This window comes from Corvus kubaryi, unplaced genomic scaffold, assembly GCF_017639235.1.
Source record: "Corvus kubaryi isolate FWS band 111438036 unplaced genomic scaffold, C.kubaryi_AGA036_p1.0 split1-37296, whole genome shotgun sequence".
In the NCBI taxonomy this organism is placed as follows: Eukaryota; Metazoa; Chordata; class Aves; order Passeriformes; family Corvidae; genus Corvus; species Corvus kubaryi.
In genome coordinates, this window is record NW_024582075.1 from 11,717,580 (window position 1) to 11,735,155 (window position 17,576).

Below are 17,576 nucleotides of genomic sequence, written 5' to 3' on the forward strand. Positions count from 1 at the left end.
AGACTGCCACATTTCTCTCCATCTTTTATGCGTTACGTCAGACATTGTTGACAAAGTCTTTGCCCTATGAAGAGAAGGCATATTGGGGGTTTGTGGCTCAGATCTGCATGTGAAATCCTAACAGCTCTTTCACGCTGAGATTTATAACCTCTTTCATTTGATAATTCTTTAAAACCTGTTAATTATACAACAAACAAACTCTATGGTTAAGATTTTAGAAATGCTGTTTCAAGTACAGCTACATGAAGCATAGTAGCTTAAATTGAAAAGTGCTTGATTATTCAAGTACACCCAGGAATACCCTATGAATATGCATGACAGATGAACTTCTAGAATTTTGGTTTTCTTCTTACAGACATATGGTTAAGAAAAGACATAAACATTGTGCAGTTCTTGGTTTTAGCAGCATGTAATTAAAGAGGTTGAGGCTCCTGTATGTATAGTGTGGTCTAAAATATGCCATAAATGCCACATGATCCAAGAAACACAATTTGGCTGAACAAAACATGATATCTAATTTGTCAGGAATGAGATGTTTACAAGTTTCATGTTGCACATTATGCTTACCTTCTAAGAAATAAGAAGGACATTTCCTGGCATTTACAACTCTCTGAAGGGCCTGAGGGTTCCAGGTAAAACCAAGCTATATGTTAATTGTCAAGAAATGTTTTATTGACAATTGTTACTACTTACATTATGAATTCTGTGTTGTTTGCATACAAAAGGTAAGACTTGTCTAGTCTCACACCAAATTTATAGCTATAAGCAATGTTGGAAGTGCAGCACTGTTGTCTGATAGCTATGTAATAGCTGTGTTTACAACAGCAGAGTCATGAATTAATAAGTAGGGAAGGCAGGGAGGGAGGCTTTTGAAAGTGCCTTCCTAACTAAGTGGACTTGAAGATATTTAAAAATTCTATGTTTAAACAGAAAAAAAATTAACAGTACTTACAGAAGTATGCTTCCTACTCTTTTGTGAGACTCACAACAGTATTGTTAGGCACAATGCATCAAGTCCACACTATCATCAGCCCAGGGCTCTGAGAAGGCTTAGGAAAATGTAAGATCTTTTAAGAACTAAGAAAATACCAAGGCTTCACGTGTAGGGAGAGAATGACTCTCCTTGTTCAGAAAAAAAAAAGAGGTTAACAACTTTGAAGTAATTTTCAGCATTAGCCAGAAGATAACATGCTTAGCAAGGATATGTTTTTCTCCCCATTTGGAATGCAGACAGGCCAAATCCATAGAAAATCTAACTTTTTCCTATCAGCAACATTGCTTTAGTATTACCTACAAGATAGGATTGTTCTGTGTCTCCTTCTCTTTTCTATATAAACTGGTTATTTCCTGCTAAAATGGCAATGCATTTTTTAACACAGACTTACAGCTAGAGCTGTAAGTAGAGCCTCTGAGCAGGTATAACACGTAGGACGTTGATGTTGAATTTAACACTTCCGGCTTTAGGCATTTTCCTCCACTGTTCTCAGAATTACACAACATGTTTGGCCAAAATTCACCTCTCCAATAGTGATGTGCCATTGTTCTCAGTACTCTACAAAATTAATTCCAGTGGTTAAGATTTGCAGCAGCTCAGAAACTACAAAGGAGATGACATTTCCATGTAGATATTCAGTTCCTACTTAGGTGCTTGCATAACTAGAACTTGCATCAGTGAGGAGTAGCTTGTGTTGTAAGTACACAGTCCTTTCCCAAATGTAGAAAATTGTGATAATTTGATCCTGCCTAGATGGTTGAGGGATTATGAATGTGGGAGCATTCAGGTGTCTCACAGGGTGGGTAGGCCATTCATTCCCGTATGTCAGTTTGGCGTTTTTTGTTGGGGTTTTTTGTTGTTGTTAGGGGTTTTTTTTGTTTGTTTCTTTGGATTTTTGTTTTGCTTTGTTTTGGGGTTTTGGGGGTTTTTTTTTTGGGGGGGGGGGTTGGTTTTTTTTGTTGTTGGTAGTGTTGTTTGGTGGGTTTTTTTTGGTTTTGGTTTGTTTGTTTGTTGTTTTTTTGTGGCTTTGTTGGTGTTGTTGTTTTGGTTTTTGTTTTTTTTGTTTGTTTGTGTTTTATTTTATTCCACAGGCAGATTTAGCTTAGGTACAGGGTAGATGAAGTACATCATAGGAGTATCTTCAGATTCCTTTTTATTTGCATTTTTAACTACATCTTATTCAAAAGCAGTAGTGAGTAGCAAACATGATTTTTCTTTATAATTAGTATCTGGCATGACTTTGACTTGAGCCTTCAAAGTTAAATAAATAATAACCAATGGAAGAAGCAGTTTATTCAGAAAACAGCAATGTTTGAAAAATTAAATTTGTTTCTGAGCAAAAATTCTTATTTTTGAAAAGTTAATAATTTTCCTTAGAACATGCAGTTTTAATAGTGTATTGCCATCCCAGATGGAAATTCTACTTCAATCTCTAGAAGTGTACCTTACTATCAATGACTAGAACAGTGAAGCAAGCAGAAAAACTACAACCTCATGCCTGTGCTCTGCTCTGCTCTGCCCCCTCCCCTCCCCTCTCCTTCGCCACTTTCCATTTCCTCAGACAGAGCATTTTGTTGGCTATTGTGTATGCATCAATCAGATTTCACCTGCTGGCATCTGAGCAGGCAACCACCTTTTAACTCTAGCTGCACTGCATCTCATTGTGATCTTTCAAGACATTCAGCCAGGAACACCAGATCCTTCCAAAAGTGATGTTTCAAGGTCTTTGGAATCCATTTCAGACTAATAGAATACAGTGAACTAGTAAAAAAAAAGTTGCAACAAACCCAAGATACAGCATAGTAAAAGGAAAAAGGACAAAGAAATCATATGCATATTTAAACATTAAAACTACTTTGTAGAAAAAATCAACATTATATTCTGTACAGTAGTAGAAAATTATCAATTGGTTTATCTTTCTGCATTCAAAGTTTACTGGAAGCAGTTCAGAGGTAGAAAAGGCGCACTGAAACTAACTAATTGGATGAAGTGTTTAAGTGCTTAGAACACTTAATCCTTTGATTTCTGTTTATTCAAAATTCAGAGTGTGACAGAATTTGTTTTTCTTTTCCTTTTTATAAGAAATTGTATCACAAACTGTTAAAAAGTTAAGCAATACAGTGCAATTTCAGAATTTTTTGGGGGGGAGGGGGTGTGTGTTTTGAATACTTGCTTGTTCCATGGAAGAAAACCTGTTCTTTATATAAGAGCTCCCAGCAGAGACTGCATCTAAAACACTTAACATTCCAAAATGTAATAACACATATAAACTCTGTTGGGTGAGGCTTTCTGGGTGAGGCTTAACTAGCTATACAAGATCTAGGATTAATGACAATAAAAAGCTCTTGAAACTGTCATAGTGTTTAAATACCTTCCCAAAGAACTTACCATGTACTGTTCCCCAAGGATATGCAGGAGATAGTTAAAATACTAAGAGAGACAATATTTGTGGAAGAGAAAGACTGATGCATAAATTATTTCTGATTCCCATAACACCTCATCTGTAGCTTAGAAATCTCTGTACTTCCAATCTAATCAGGTAACAGTCACATATAATGATTTAGTCACTACTGAATTTAGTTTCAGACTAAATTTAGTAGAACTGATTTTCAGAGGATCTATGGAGTTTTTAGTTTTGCTTTGGTTTTGTTGTTGTTGGTTGTTTTGTTTCAGTTTTTAAAGATGTTCCTTTTATCCAAACAAGGAAACTCCAGAAGTGGATGTCAAAAGTCCTGCCAAAATATGTGGTCATGTCTAACAGTAAGAAGTGCAGCCGTTCAAGGCAGTTCCATGATTCCCTCCTCTAGCATATCTCCATCATCATTTAGGGAAAAGCAATGACAAAAGCACACAAAACATACAACTGCCTTGACTTGTGCATGTAGTCCGTGATGTGAGAGGGTGTATAATCCCCAGCTGGCAGACAGAATCCAACAGGTGTCAAAGTTACTTGCTCGTATTCTGTACATAGGGTAAGGTAGATCCATCCCAGGAAACATTCTGCAACATCTTAGGGAAGGAAGTCTCTGCCATACCTGTTGAAAATCTGTTATCTTTTAGGGTGAAACTTGCTCTTCACCCTGAATCTGTCAGGCTTAGTCACCTCTCAGGTGCTGGAGGAAGAGACAGATGGTAGCAAAACTCTGTCACCTCCTTCCTCTTCCTCAAGTCTTTTCAAGAAATGTAACCATGCCGAAAAGGGGATGAGAGCAGAACACAGCCATCAGCATTTGAATATGCACTATGAGGAGCAGTGGAAACAGAGATTCACCTTCTCGCTTACCTGTAAATGACCATTTGTAATGCAGACTTCAGTATTCTAGCACAGTGTATTTATCCTCTACTGAAAGATGGAGGGGCAATGCTTTGTTGATACAAGAGTTGTCAGGCAGTTACACATTCCAGTCCCACAAGCCATTTTCAGTTGCCGTAGAATGGCACTTTCTGACATGGCTGAAGTATTTGCACATTTTGGGGATTTTCCCCCCTGGCATTAAGACATCATACTATCACAGAACCACAGCTTTTTTGTTTTGTGCTTTTGTGTACTTACAGCATACCAGAAAAACTTCTTTCCTGAGGTCTGGTATTTATTCCAAAACAAATAATGGCAATTTCTACATTTTGTCATAGTTTTTTAGCAGTACATCTTTTGGAGTTTTTTAAAGAGAACTTCATCCAGCTCTAGTGCCCCCAATGTAGGAAGGACATGGACCTGCTGGAGTGAGTCCACAGGAGGTCGCAAAGATGATCAGGGGGCTGGAGCACCTCTCCTGTGAAGACAGGCTGAAAGAGCTGGGGTTGTTCAGCCTGGAGAAGAGAATGCTCCAGGGAAACCTTATACAGCCTTCCTGTACCTAAAGGGGGTCTTGAAGACAGCTGGAGAGGACTTCTGATAGGGGCCTGTGGTGACAGGAAAAGGGATAATAGTAGGTTTAGATTATATATTAGGAGGAAATTATTTACTGTGAGGATGGTCAGGCACTGGAACATGCTGCCTAGAGAAGCTGTGGATACCCTATCCCTGGAAGTGCTCAAGGCCAGGTTGAATAGTGCTTTGAGCAACTTGATCTAGTGGACGATGTCCTGCCCATGGCAGAGGGATTGGAACAAGATGATCTTTAAGGTCCATTACAAAGTAAGCCATTCCATGATTCTTATGAAGCTTATGATAAAAATAAATGATCTTACTTGTCTTCTGAGAAACTTTCCAGTAGTATAAGTTTTTGTTCATGTTGTTCTTACCTTTTGGGAGATTAACTGTAATCAAAATAAAAACAGGCTTTTCCCTCTAAATTAAATTGCATCCACAGCCTTCATCTTCGATACTCTATTCCACATTACCAAACATGCCAGTTTTATTAACCTCATCCTTTGGCCCTATTTTAGAGCAAAATTCAGACTTTTGTGACATAAAATCCTACAGATTTATAATAATACACAGTGAAAATGCATGAAGTAAACATCCAAACCCTTTGAATTTCAAAGGCTTCATAAGTAAAGAAAATACTCCATAAGAAACTTCATACAATTGTTTAATTTTCACTGTTCATATACTGGGGTAAATTACCATCTGATTATCTTTTCAAAGCACTATGTTACTGTAATTTTAGTACAGTGTCAATTGTTTTACTTGAATCCAACCCTAAGCCCTATCTCCTGCATCACTTCATAGACTTAACTCTCCACACCAAAAATATTCCTGCGCTAATGTCATTCAGTACTTTGTACAAGGCACCAAACATGCCATAGTCAATAATTTGACTGGACAGCACTGTCACTGATTCTGTGAAGAACGAGCTCTGAACCAGGCATCTGGTCAACAGTTTAGCCACAAAGCAAATCTACCTCCCTTTCTGGCTAATACTCATCTATTTGTGTTTACTTACATGAATAAGTAATTGAAGTGTGAAGTATTTAAAATAACACACTTCAAAAGCTCTCCCTCCTTTGCTTTTAGGACAGCCATTTCTTTTGGACTGCATTCTTCTTCCCAAGGTTCCTTCCACTTAGGAAGAGTCAGCAAATATGAGCCAGATAACAGCTTCTGTACAACATTGACATAAATGGGGAGAGAAGAGCCAGCAACTGGTAAAACTGAATAGAAATATGTTGCAGATGGAAAACAAATAAGGAAAATGACAAATGTTGACAGGTTAATCCTATGGTCCTTGAAGCCTATTGATAAAAGGCTTGTAATGCTAATTTCTACATAATTTCTGTGGATCTGGTGCAGTCTTCTGAATTATCATTTCTGAAGTCAGAGAAGTTCAACCTTTGGAAGGTGGAGAAGTAATTGAAGCCTGACAAGAAAGACAGCAATACCTTCTTATCCGAGACGTAAAAAGTTTTGCCCAAATCTGAAGAGTCCCCAAATGTGAAGAGTCCTACACTGTGCTAATTTTTTTGTGTATATCCATGTAAATCTCTTCCCTCATTTCATTCCATTTTAACACAGGATACAACTCATTAATAACCCCAGATAATATTTTTATTTAAAGACATTCATTCAATTTGTTGATACTCAGGGAACATGTCTATAGCTCCATATCACTAAGATTTTCCTTTTCCTATTCTCTTACAAAATTTTCAAAGCAGAAGTCTTCTGGGATGAAAAAAATGCATATCTTGAAATTTCAAAGATGAACGTGTTACAGCCACAAGATATCACTGAGGCAAAAGGATCATTAGGAGGCAAAGTGAGCTGGATATTGCACTAGCACTCATAGCCACAGTTTGTCCAACACTGACAGACAGACCGTCAGCCAAGCAGGCTGCTGTTTCATCTAGTAAGCAGCTCGTGCCTAAAAAGTTCAAAACAAGGAGCAGGAACGATGAGCCTAGCAGTAACTTTTCCTGTGTTCCCACAGATTGGTACTGCAGGAACTCTCGGGACTATCTCCAGCCCTGGAGAAAGCATATAGTGGACCAGACTTCCTCCTCCTCTGTAACAGGAGTCCTGTTAGGCAGGATAAGATCTCACAGTATGCAGGAAGGTGAGAATTCACCTTCCAGTCCTACTTATACCTTTTCTGAAATAAAGTAGAACATACCCATGCACAGCTGCTAAGCAGTTGGCACTGATTCCAGCCCTCTTCAATCTGCTCCGTAACTCAGCAGGAACTCCCCAAGGGATTCATAGTTGCTCTCCAGGCTGCAGAGCCTGCTGCTTTCATGAGCACTACAGAACTAGACTGCTAGCTGCATGCATAGAGGCTTCACACTTTCTTATTTACTTACTTACTTTCTTGACCAGGGATGGCGGGGGAAATGTTTCTAGAACAAATGTTTCTTTTCAGGCTTATGTTTTACAAACTATACTCTGCCCTAACAAACATTTCTAGGCACTTCAATTATACACTATTTTGAATTTTGTCTTTTGCCTTAGAATTTCTCAAGGTATTTTTGATGTTATGCAAATAGAGACATCAACAGTTACTCCAAAATTGCTCTGCAAGTGATTTTTGTTCATCCATGTGTAACAAAAAGGAGAGAAAAGAGAAAGACAGAACATGAGGAATACACACTCCACCCTAACTTTTGACTACTACATGTTATCAAACTATTTTTTTTAAGAAATACAATTAGTATTATTAGTACTATTAGGCTATTAGTAGTCCAATCTGATTACAGATGTATTATCTTGTATTAAAGTTTAACGAAATTTTGCATCTTTTTAAAAAATCCTTCAAGCTTTGGGTACCCAGTGCATCCAAAGTATACAAGAAGTTAAACATCTGTTAAAAAAAAAAAAAAAAGAAAAAGAAAATAAGAAAGTGGAAGAAAAGTAAGAAAAGAACCTCCAGTGTTTATGGTAAATATATCCTGGTTACCTTGGCACAAATCACGGCTGACTACAGACTAAAATCATGTTTCCAATAACTCCCAGATTTTAGTGACTTGCATTTAATTTTAGTGGACCTTGACTTAGGTGCTAGCATCTGCTATATTCTCTATCAAAATATAAACCCAAATTACAAAGTTAGGGGAGCACATGGCTTTGGATCTCCATTTTGGAGATTCTATCCATTTTTCCCACTTTTGATTTAAAAATGAGAGGAAGAATAACTACCTATAAAAGTCTTCACATATCACTAAGAAGATTGTTGCCAGTTTTCAGAGCTCTATTTTGAGTAATTTTGAGCCTAATAGGATTCCCACTAAAGAAGCTGTCTCTACTACTGCTTAAGAGTCTCAGCAAAAATGCCAAGGAACAATTACACTAAGCAGCAGTAGTGTATTTGTATTAGTAGTATCTCATTTCCTTCCAGGCCAAGATGAAAATACATTGTGAGACAGCTTGGGACCAACCATTCTTGATTTTCAGTTTGTGATATAGTGCATTCCCCAAACACAGACATCTGAACACCATTTAAAAAGCTATTCGTAAGCGCATAGGTCTAATTTGTGCTGACTACTTTGCCTACTGCAAAAAATGTATGAAAAAAACCTGTGAGATACAACACTGTAAATAACAGTAAAATGAGGAAATGTTCTCATTTTCACTGAATTAAATGCTCAAAGATCTGACACTGCACAAAATCAAATTGTAAAAATGAAAATCCCTGATTTTGTTATACAATTTTTTCAATGACCTGTATGTGTATTTTGAATACTGCTTTATAGAATAATTAAAACTGTCATAAAGCCTGTTGAAAATTTCAAGTAATAAAAAAGGAAAATTACTATATTTCTAAGAAATCTGATAATTTCAATACATCATCTTCCTTTCGGCTATCTGCTCCTTTTTCATGCCTGTCTGGAGAACAGAAGCACAGATAGCAGTGCAACTGGTATTGGTTTCTTCAAGGAGAGTTTTAATTTGCTCTGCACTGGAGAAGAGTCATTATCCTTGCATTCTACATCACATTCACTCTTTCAGGTAGTAACAGAAGGCTGTTATATACCATAATGTGGATTCCTACATAAGAGGGTTTTGTTGGTTTTGTTTTACTATTATAGCATTAAAGTATTTTCTAATTTAAACTGCATGGATACTGCCAGTATTCAGTTTTATGTAAGAAATACCTTTAAACAAGAAATAACCACATTTATAAATTACCTCTTTTGCCCTTAGAAACGATCTGTGGACTTCCAGAATGCCCACATCAGACTTCCTTTGTGAAGCACGAGTACACATGAAGCTTATATAGAGGAAATAGGAACTCTATCTTTTTTGAGCAGTAAATAAAAATCCCACTTTCAATAACTCTGTACTCAGAGACCCCTATACACGCACCAATTCAAACTCTTGGATGTCAAGAGATGTTATATATTAAATTTAGGGCATTTGAGGCAGTAAGCTGGTAAGACAAGGAATGATTTGATCTCTTTTGCTTTCCTCTGTGCTTAGGGATATCACTTCCAACCTACAACACTGCCATCTAACTGCTACTACCTAATGAGAACAGGATCCATGCAGGTTGCATTTGGAAAGCAAACTCTTTCAAAGGATGGACTTGGCCAATACTTTGCAGTTTTCTGTTCACAAATATGCATATAGGAAACTGCAACTCCATGTACAAAGATATATATAAAAACTGTGGAGAATTTATTGACACATGCAAAAGGATCTGTAAAAGTTACTCTGTAAAATGCTGTGCATAAATACAACATCCATAACTTTGTGTGTGAATACATTAGTAAGTAAAAGAAACAGGACACCAAACCTTTTTTGCAAAATCTGTTAGCTTTGCAAATTAAAACTGTTTCATAGAAAATTTGCTCCAGGGAATTTACATTTATTCACAAAAGCTAGCATAGGCTTGAAACGAGTGTTTCACACTTCACTACAATGGAAATATCACCCATTTAAAGTGGATTCCCACACTTTAAGTGGGGAGATGCGACCAGAGGCTGCTTGGAGGGTTAATATAAATAGATAAGGAGTCTTTTTGACTCTACTTGTTTGAGCAGCATTCCGCATTTTCCTAAGATAGGCTACGAATATTGCAAAAGGTGCATAACTTCTTCCTGAACTAATCCCTTCAGGCTAAATCAAAATTAGTATTTAGACTGATTGAATCAAGAAAGACATGTTTAATTATATTGCCAGGCAATATTAACTTCAAAATACATAAAAGGCCTACAGCCCATCAGTCTAAATAAAAACAATTGGAAAACCTCAATTGTGTTGGGGTTTTTTGGGGGCTTTATCAATTTTGGCTAATGTATTTGACAGAATTCATTTTTTTTTACATGTAAGGGAACAAATAGAATTTTACATGTTTGAGCTGTATTGGGTATTAAATATTCACCAATATACATTTGGAATTTCTAGGAATTTGAGGTTCTTACAGAAAGAAGATTTTTTTTCCAGTAAAAAATGGGAAGAAAGGGAAAAATGCCATCAATCTAGTTTATACCTGTTTTCTGGATACCACTCATACAAAACCCACAAGATTTCAGAGCAACAGTCAGTTTTAGTTAATTTTCATTCAAAGCTAGGCTTGTCAGAGAGGGAAAAAGACAGATATAATACATATGCAGATATATAGAGAGAGATGTGTTTATATATAGACTTATAATAGGTTTTTGGGGTTTTTTGTCACTTATTGTTTAACAAATATGTAGAAATATTTCACCACTTAATACCAGGAAGCTAAACTATTCTAACATTCTACTCTGACTTCAGACTCTACTTCTGAAACAGCAGGAGACTGTGCCTGCACCTTTCCAGTATGGAATACATTAACAATTCACAATAGGTTTTTTAAAAGACATTAGGGGATATTTTTAAGAGAATAGTGTCTATTATAATGAGAAATATTTAATATGAACCATTTTTCTTTGTTAGTCTTTGAAGAGATTAAGCAGTGACAGTGTGCGGTTATGGGGATGCTGGTGCATGCAGATCAGGTTTGGTTCAAGAACTGTGTCATTTCAGGCCTAAGCAAGTCAGTTCTAATTAATTTTTTAAAATCACCTTTAAACCACTTTTATATTTCAATCAGGATGTACAACTTCCAAAAGATAAGTACGTTTTCTTACATCAGGAATTCTTCTATAACGAGTAGTCAAGTGGGACTAGAACTACCTTCATCTAAGGCATACCTAGGATTTCAGTACATCTGTGTGATACAGGAGGCAAAAACTCAATCCAAATGAAGACCCATGATACCTACTGAACATCCAGATATGAATTATATCTCCCCCTTATAGTGTCATTGGTAGCAAGCAATCTGTAGAGGTCAGAATGAAGAATTAATTTCATTGTCTAAATAGATGATTGTCTGCTGCATTCCTAATAAAGGCTGCTATGTGTTATGAGCAAGCTTGCAGACATTTCATGAGCTCTATAACAAGAAAGATGTTCTTGTTATAAGAGAATCTGCATGAGATTTTCTGTTATATATAGGGGATTTACCTCATGTTCTATGAGATTATAAATTCCCGTAAACTACACTGTGGGAATGAAGAAAAGCAGATTTTGTTGTTTTCTAGCTTTGAGGCCAGACAATGTACCTTTTTTGGGCAGTAAGTGGCATTTCCTTACTACCTTGAAAAAGACTTACCATTAAGAGATTTATATATATACCATTATAGAGTTTCCTACAAGAATTTTTTGAATAACCATCTCTTTTTACTGTATTTTTAAGGGTACTGAGTAGTACCCTTTCCCTGCAGTCTATTTTATGAGCAAGTGTTGCATTATAGATAAAAATTTGAGTCAGAATTGGAGTAGTGCAAAGGCTCTGATTGTACTGAAAATATTCTTACTCATTCCAACTATTTTTTTCCAAGATAAATGGATTTTCAATTTTGATGGGATGAAAACTGCAGCAAAACAAGAACAAGCCACTTAGTTTGTACGTAATAGTTACAACAAAAGGAACATAGATGACAATCCTTCCAGTTCAGGGCTCAGATGTGCTTGTGGTGAACTGCTTTTTGTCGTGTAGCTGTTGTAGGATGAAACAAGGTCTAAATTTAGTCCCTCAAGCTAAAAAAAACCCCAAAACAATTAATGAAACAGACTTCTACTTTTTCTTGTTCACAAAACCTTCATATTTTGATATCCCAAATGCAATAATCATATTTATTGGATTCAATGAGGAGTGGCTTGCTTGCAAGTTAAATTTAGGAAGGGACAAGGAAGCTGATAAACTCCAAAGTAGCAGAGACTTTTATAGGTATTGATAATTTGGGATATCATAATACTTCTTTGATATAAAAGCTGTCTGTCATTCAGGGTAAGAAGTCTTCCCAGGTACTCAACATCATCTTTAATCTTAAATTGTGTGTTGTATAAAATCTGTCAAACTAATGTTAATCAAAATAGTTGCCTGGTATTTGCATTTTTATATGTAGTTGCCTTAATACCCATTATGTATTAGATCTCTTTGTACAGATGTTGTTTTGGGCTCTGGCTAGTGATTGAAGAGCACTCAATAAATGCATCTAAACCATGGAATAAGGTTTCTAGATCCACGTAAGTACTATGGTCTCTTTCCAGCTGCTGCCAAGAGCAGCTTGTGTATCATCCCCCTGCTTGCCCTCCTCTCTCTTACAAAGAAGCCTGCATGGGGAGGTAGAGATGGGCTATTTTGTGCTTCCAGAGACTCAGGGGAACACAACTGTGGAGTACATCACCCATGCAGGAATAGGAATAGGAACTGACATTCCCCTATATGAAAAAAATGCACATGATCAGTGAAACTGAGAAAACATAACTGTATAAAAAGCCCTTCCTTTTCAGTCAGGCTTTGATTTCTTCAGCATTTTTTTGTTCTTTTGGTTTGGTTTGCCTTTTTTTTTCTTCTTTTTATAACCATCAAAAATGAGGTCATATTATACAATGTTTGGGGAAAAAAAACCAAACAAACTTGCTTCAGTTTGAAGTGTAAATTCTAAACTCCTTACTCTGAGTTTTGGATTCAGGCCTACTAGTTTCAGGAGTAGATAAGAGCGCACTGAAAGAAGACACTCCTGGATCAGGGTCCCAATGCTTTTAGTTTTCTGTTGTAGTGTCCCCCCACCCAGAGACTTTCTAAACAACTCTGAATTACTCTCTGTATCAGAGGTTCCACAGAGATGTAGGCACAAACCTACCTTCATTGAAGCATCCTGTAGGAGATATGCTGACTTGTTACAGAAAAAAACAAGAGGCAGAGAGAAAGAAGAAGGGAAAAGAGGCCTAGAGAAAGAGAAGGCAGGAAGAAAGGAAGACAGAGAGAAAGAGGAGGCAAGCAGGTGGGAAGAAAGGAGAGAGGAAAGGGAGGGGAGGGGAGGGGAGGGAGGGAGGGAGGAAGGGAGGAAGGAATTCAGAAGGAATTCGGAAGGAAAGAAGGAATTTGGAAGGAAGGAAGGAAGGAATTTGGAAGGAATTCGGAAGGAAGGAATTCGGAAGGAATTCGGAAGGAATTCGGAAGGAAGGAAGGAAAGAAGGAAGGAAGGAAGGAGGGAAGGAAGGAAGGAAGGAAGGAAGGAAGGAAGGAAGGAAGGAAGGAAGGAAGGAAGGAAATCTACTACTTTGTTTTCAGTGGTTTGGAAATCAGTTTTAAAAATAGCAAGAAAGAGGGAACGGAAGTGCCTTCCAAGATTGTCATGGCTAGTGCTGCAGACTGTTTTAAAGGATGTTCAGTACAGTAAAGAGCATCCATACCCTACTAGTGAAAAGAAAAACCCATCATGTTTACACACTACAAGTGTGTGGGGAGTATTTAGGACCCTCACACAGGAGACAAGGAATAACAAAGTAAAACTTTTAAATTGGAAGTAAATTGCTTTAAGAGAACATTCTGAGTACTGGCTGCAGAACTGCCCGCACACCTTGCTTCTGTATGCAATTTCAGAGAAATGTTGACAGTGAAATGTGACCATCTGCCAGACTGTGAAGTAGTTGACAACCTCAGCTGTAGCCATTTCCCATTTACTTAGTATTATAAACATATCAAAAGATTTCAGCTATTTCCTGTGCTTCATGGTATGGCCTCCCACACCCAAACTACTTTACATCATCTTGCTAGAATGTCCTATGGGGAATATTCACTATTCAATGAGGAACAGTTTTATTTAAGCACAACTGCATGGGGCTTTTTAGGAAGTGTCTCCCTGCTTTCATTTTGCTTTCAGACGTACTTTAAAGTGCTGTGCTTTGTTTCTCACCCATTTATAGTCTGATTTTCAAAAGTACAGAAACACTTGCTGCTCTTGTTTTAAGAAGCTTGGTTAGCCTAACATCTCTGATAATTGAATAATTAGTTAATCAGTATTTCAATTATGCTACTTTTTTTAAAAAAAAGAAAGAAGTCAAGAAGTTGAGAAACCAAATAGTCATGTAAAATGCTTGCAGTATTTGGTAAAATAGATTCTCCATATGTTAAGAAGTAGTTTGGTGCCTTAATGTTCCAGAATCAGAAAACATGAGCAACATGTGCGTTGAAAGTAAACACTGCTGGAAGTGCTAAAACACAAATACAGAGAGTAAAATCATCCCATTTAAACAGATTTTATATTAAACTATGAGGTTAACAAAGGCAGCCACAAGAAATCCAGCACCGTAGATAAAACCTTAACACATGAGAAAAATGAGATTGACTATAACCAAAATGAAGCATCCATAGATCCAAAATTTCATTCATATATGCCTGGGTAGCGAAAAAATAGTATAAAAAATCTGAAAGGAAATTCTGAGAGGTGGAACTATAAGGTTTTTACTGTTCATGTTAACTCTAATATAATAGGAGGTTGTTAGCTTTTGTTTCCTCACAGACTAATTCAGCAAGAATAACTAACTTATACATCATTGTTCTGCCAATCTGTATTCCTCATATGACCTCAAATGGAAAAAAAAAGGAAATTTAATTTTTAACATTTATTTGATACCATTGTTGAATGTACCAGTTTTCCTACTCCTCTTAAAATAGATATTTGGCATATTTTTAGAAAAGATTGCACTCTAAAACTGTAGCAATAGTTATGGTTTCCATTTTTTCAGAATTTCAGAAAGCTCTTTTTCATCCCTGTGTTGCCCATATGGTGAAAACTGCAGAAACCACTTTGAAAATGACACAAAAATTAGACAAAAGGTGGGTCAGGTATACAGAGCCACTCTGAGCATATCATAGGTATTTCACCCCTCCTTTCTTATGCCTGTTGTATCCTGAGATGTAAAGAAAAGAAAGATTTGCCTTTCTCCTCTGAGGGCCTGAATCCTAATGCTGCATAGGAAGAGCAGAGTTCATTCCCCCCTGCTCCCAGGAATGGAACCGCAGTATCTGTGTTTTCTGTTGGAGGGTGCAGTGCACAGCAGGTGAGCAGCCCACGGTATGTCAGGGATTTGAGCTGTTGGTTCTGGATCATTGCTAATCCACTGGGATTGTGGTTATTGCTGATCTGCAAAGTTTGTGAGCATGGGGCAACAGCCTTGTGTGTTCCCTCTCTGGCACAATTGTGTGGGTTGCGACCCAGCCCAAAGTGAATTTACTTCTTTCCATTTCCCCATTCTTAACAGCACTATGCTCTCAGAAATATTTTTTTTGTTAGACGGAATCCACTGCCACCATGGTCACAATAACTTCATTTGTTGATGGGAGGACGGGAGGGAGGAGAAATGGGTGAGAAAGAGAGAGGAGAGACCTGCATGCTTGATGTTGAAGAAAAGCCTGTTTGTGCTCAATACATTGGAGAAATTGTTCAAGAACAGTTCATCCGTGTGAAAAACACAACCCCTACTTGGCTGCCAAACTCAGTAAGGCCTAGTATGGTCAGTTATGTAAGTGCCAATCCTAAAACTTCAAACTGCCTGGAGGCAGTTTCAACTTCTACACCCCATTTTTTTTTCAAAGGCTGTAGAACATTTGAGAGAGATGTTGTTTGCTTCTTTGGGTCCAACCCTTCTGTTCTTTTCTGCTTGTTCCAAATAAAAAAAAAAAAAAAAAAAAAAGGTGAGTGTATATAGATATATGTGTGTCTGGCACGTTCCACAAAGTCAACACCTAATTCAAGGAGCTGGGATACGAACACCACATAGTGTAAAGGGACCTGACAGTACCAGAGCAGTTACAGGAAAATCATGTGTTTTCATACATTTTATGGCACCTGTAGTTAAACATGGTGTGTTCAACATGTTCTCATGCTGCACCAGGATTGGCTGATGGCCATTTCTTGACACCATCATACCCACATGTTCTCAGGCAACCCTGTGATTGCCTGCCTCTGTCCTTTAGGCCAGAAAGAGTTAGATAAGAAGATACATACATGTATATCCAGCATATACTTCTATAGACATACACATGTATTAATGCACCAAGAGGCTTTTGTGCCCTTGCTCAGTCCAGCAGGATGGCCACACAGGGCAGACTAGGGCTTTGCTCAGTGCTACAAGACACAGGCAAGGCTGTTTGCAAAAGTGGAAAACCAGAGCAAAATGCCAACTTCAGAAGAACATGCAGGAGGGGGCAGTACGGAAAAGATACAAAGCCATCCAAAAAAAGACCAGGTGGACCAGAAAAAGTGGCCAACAAGCCCATGAACCACTATCTGGATTTCAAGATCAATGTCATGCAGAAAGGATGGGTAGTGGTGGAAATCTCTCTTTTCCTGTAGTTGTGACAGATCTTTCAGCTACCATTATGGGGTGGAGGTTGCTTCTTCATGTAAGGACATGTTTCTTCATATCCTTAGTTTGATGTTGCAAATAAGGTGGAGGGCTGAGCATGCTGTCTGAAGACCCCAGCTTTGGACTGCAGCCCAAGGCTCTCAAAGAACATCAGCGGGATGTTGCTGATAAAAGGGTAGTTTTGGGGGCTTGTTTAGAGTCAAGCCAATTTTGGGGGGCTGCAGAAAGAGGCAATAAGGAAGATTTTAGCATGCACGAACTATGATTATTTATTTTGAAGAACAAAGCAGCAGCAAGAAGTTAGGTGGTGACAAAAGGGAGCATGTTGGGCTGTGGCACTGGACGGTGCAGAACCCCAGAGCTGGGACACTATGTAGAACAATACAGATTTGTTACTTTAGGTCCAAAATCTGTACTTGAAGCTTATGAAACATTTGTTCATTGTTGAACCTGCTGGTTATGCTCAACTCCATCTTGAAGCTGTCAGCATGTGTGACTCTATATTCTCCCACAATTAATTTACACAATGAGTGCAACAGAGCTTTTTAGATTGGGTGAGTACTCTCTTGCAAAGTGTGCTTTGATCAAACTAACTTTCTGGCTGCCATTATCGTGGAAAACATACATGGCAGGGTTTGCAGAATCCTGCAACATATCCCCTAATCCAAAATTATGGACTAAAAAGCTGCAATATTTAATTGCTCTAAGCAACAGTGACAATAATCTCTGTTTTGCTGCAAGTGTGGCAGCAAATTCATTCAGCTGTTTATGGACAAAAAATATTAGGGCTAGATTTTACTAGCACATAATGCTAAAGGCTGTGAGGGCTACTTCATTGTTACTCACCTTCTAAATGAAAAAATGCATGGGCAGTTAATCACCCAAGGTGGTAAACTTGTATGTGCAAAAGTCCCCAGCATGAGTATACATTTCATATACTCTTTAAATATTTTACCTATGAAGCTAAGTAGCCTTCCTCAGGCTGTGAGGAAAATTATTATTTGCCCCTTTTTTCCCAAC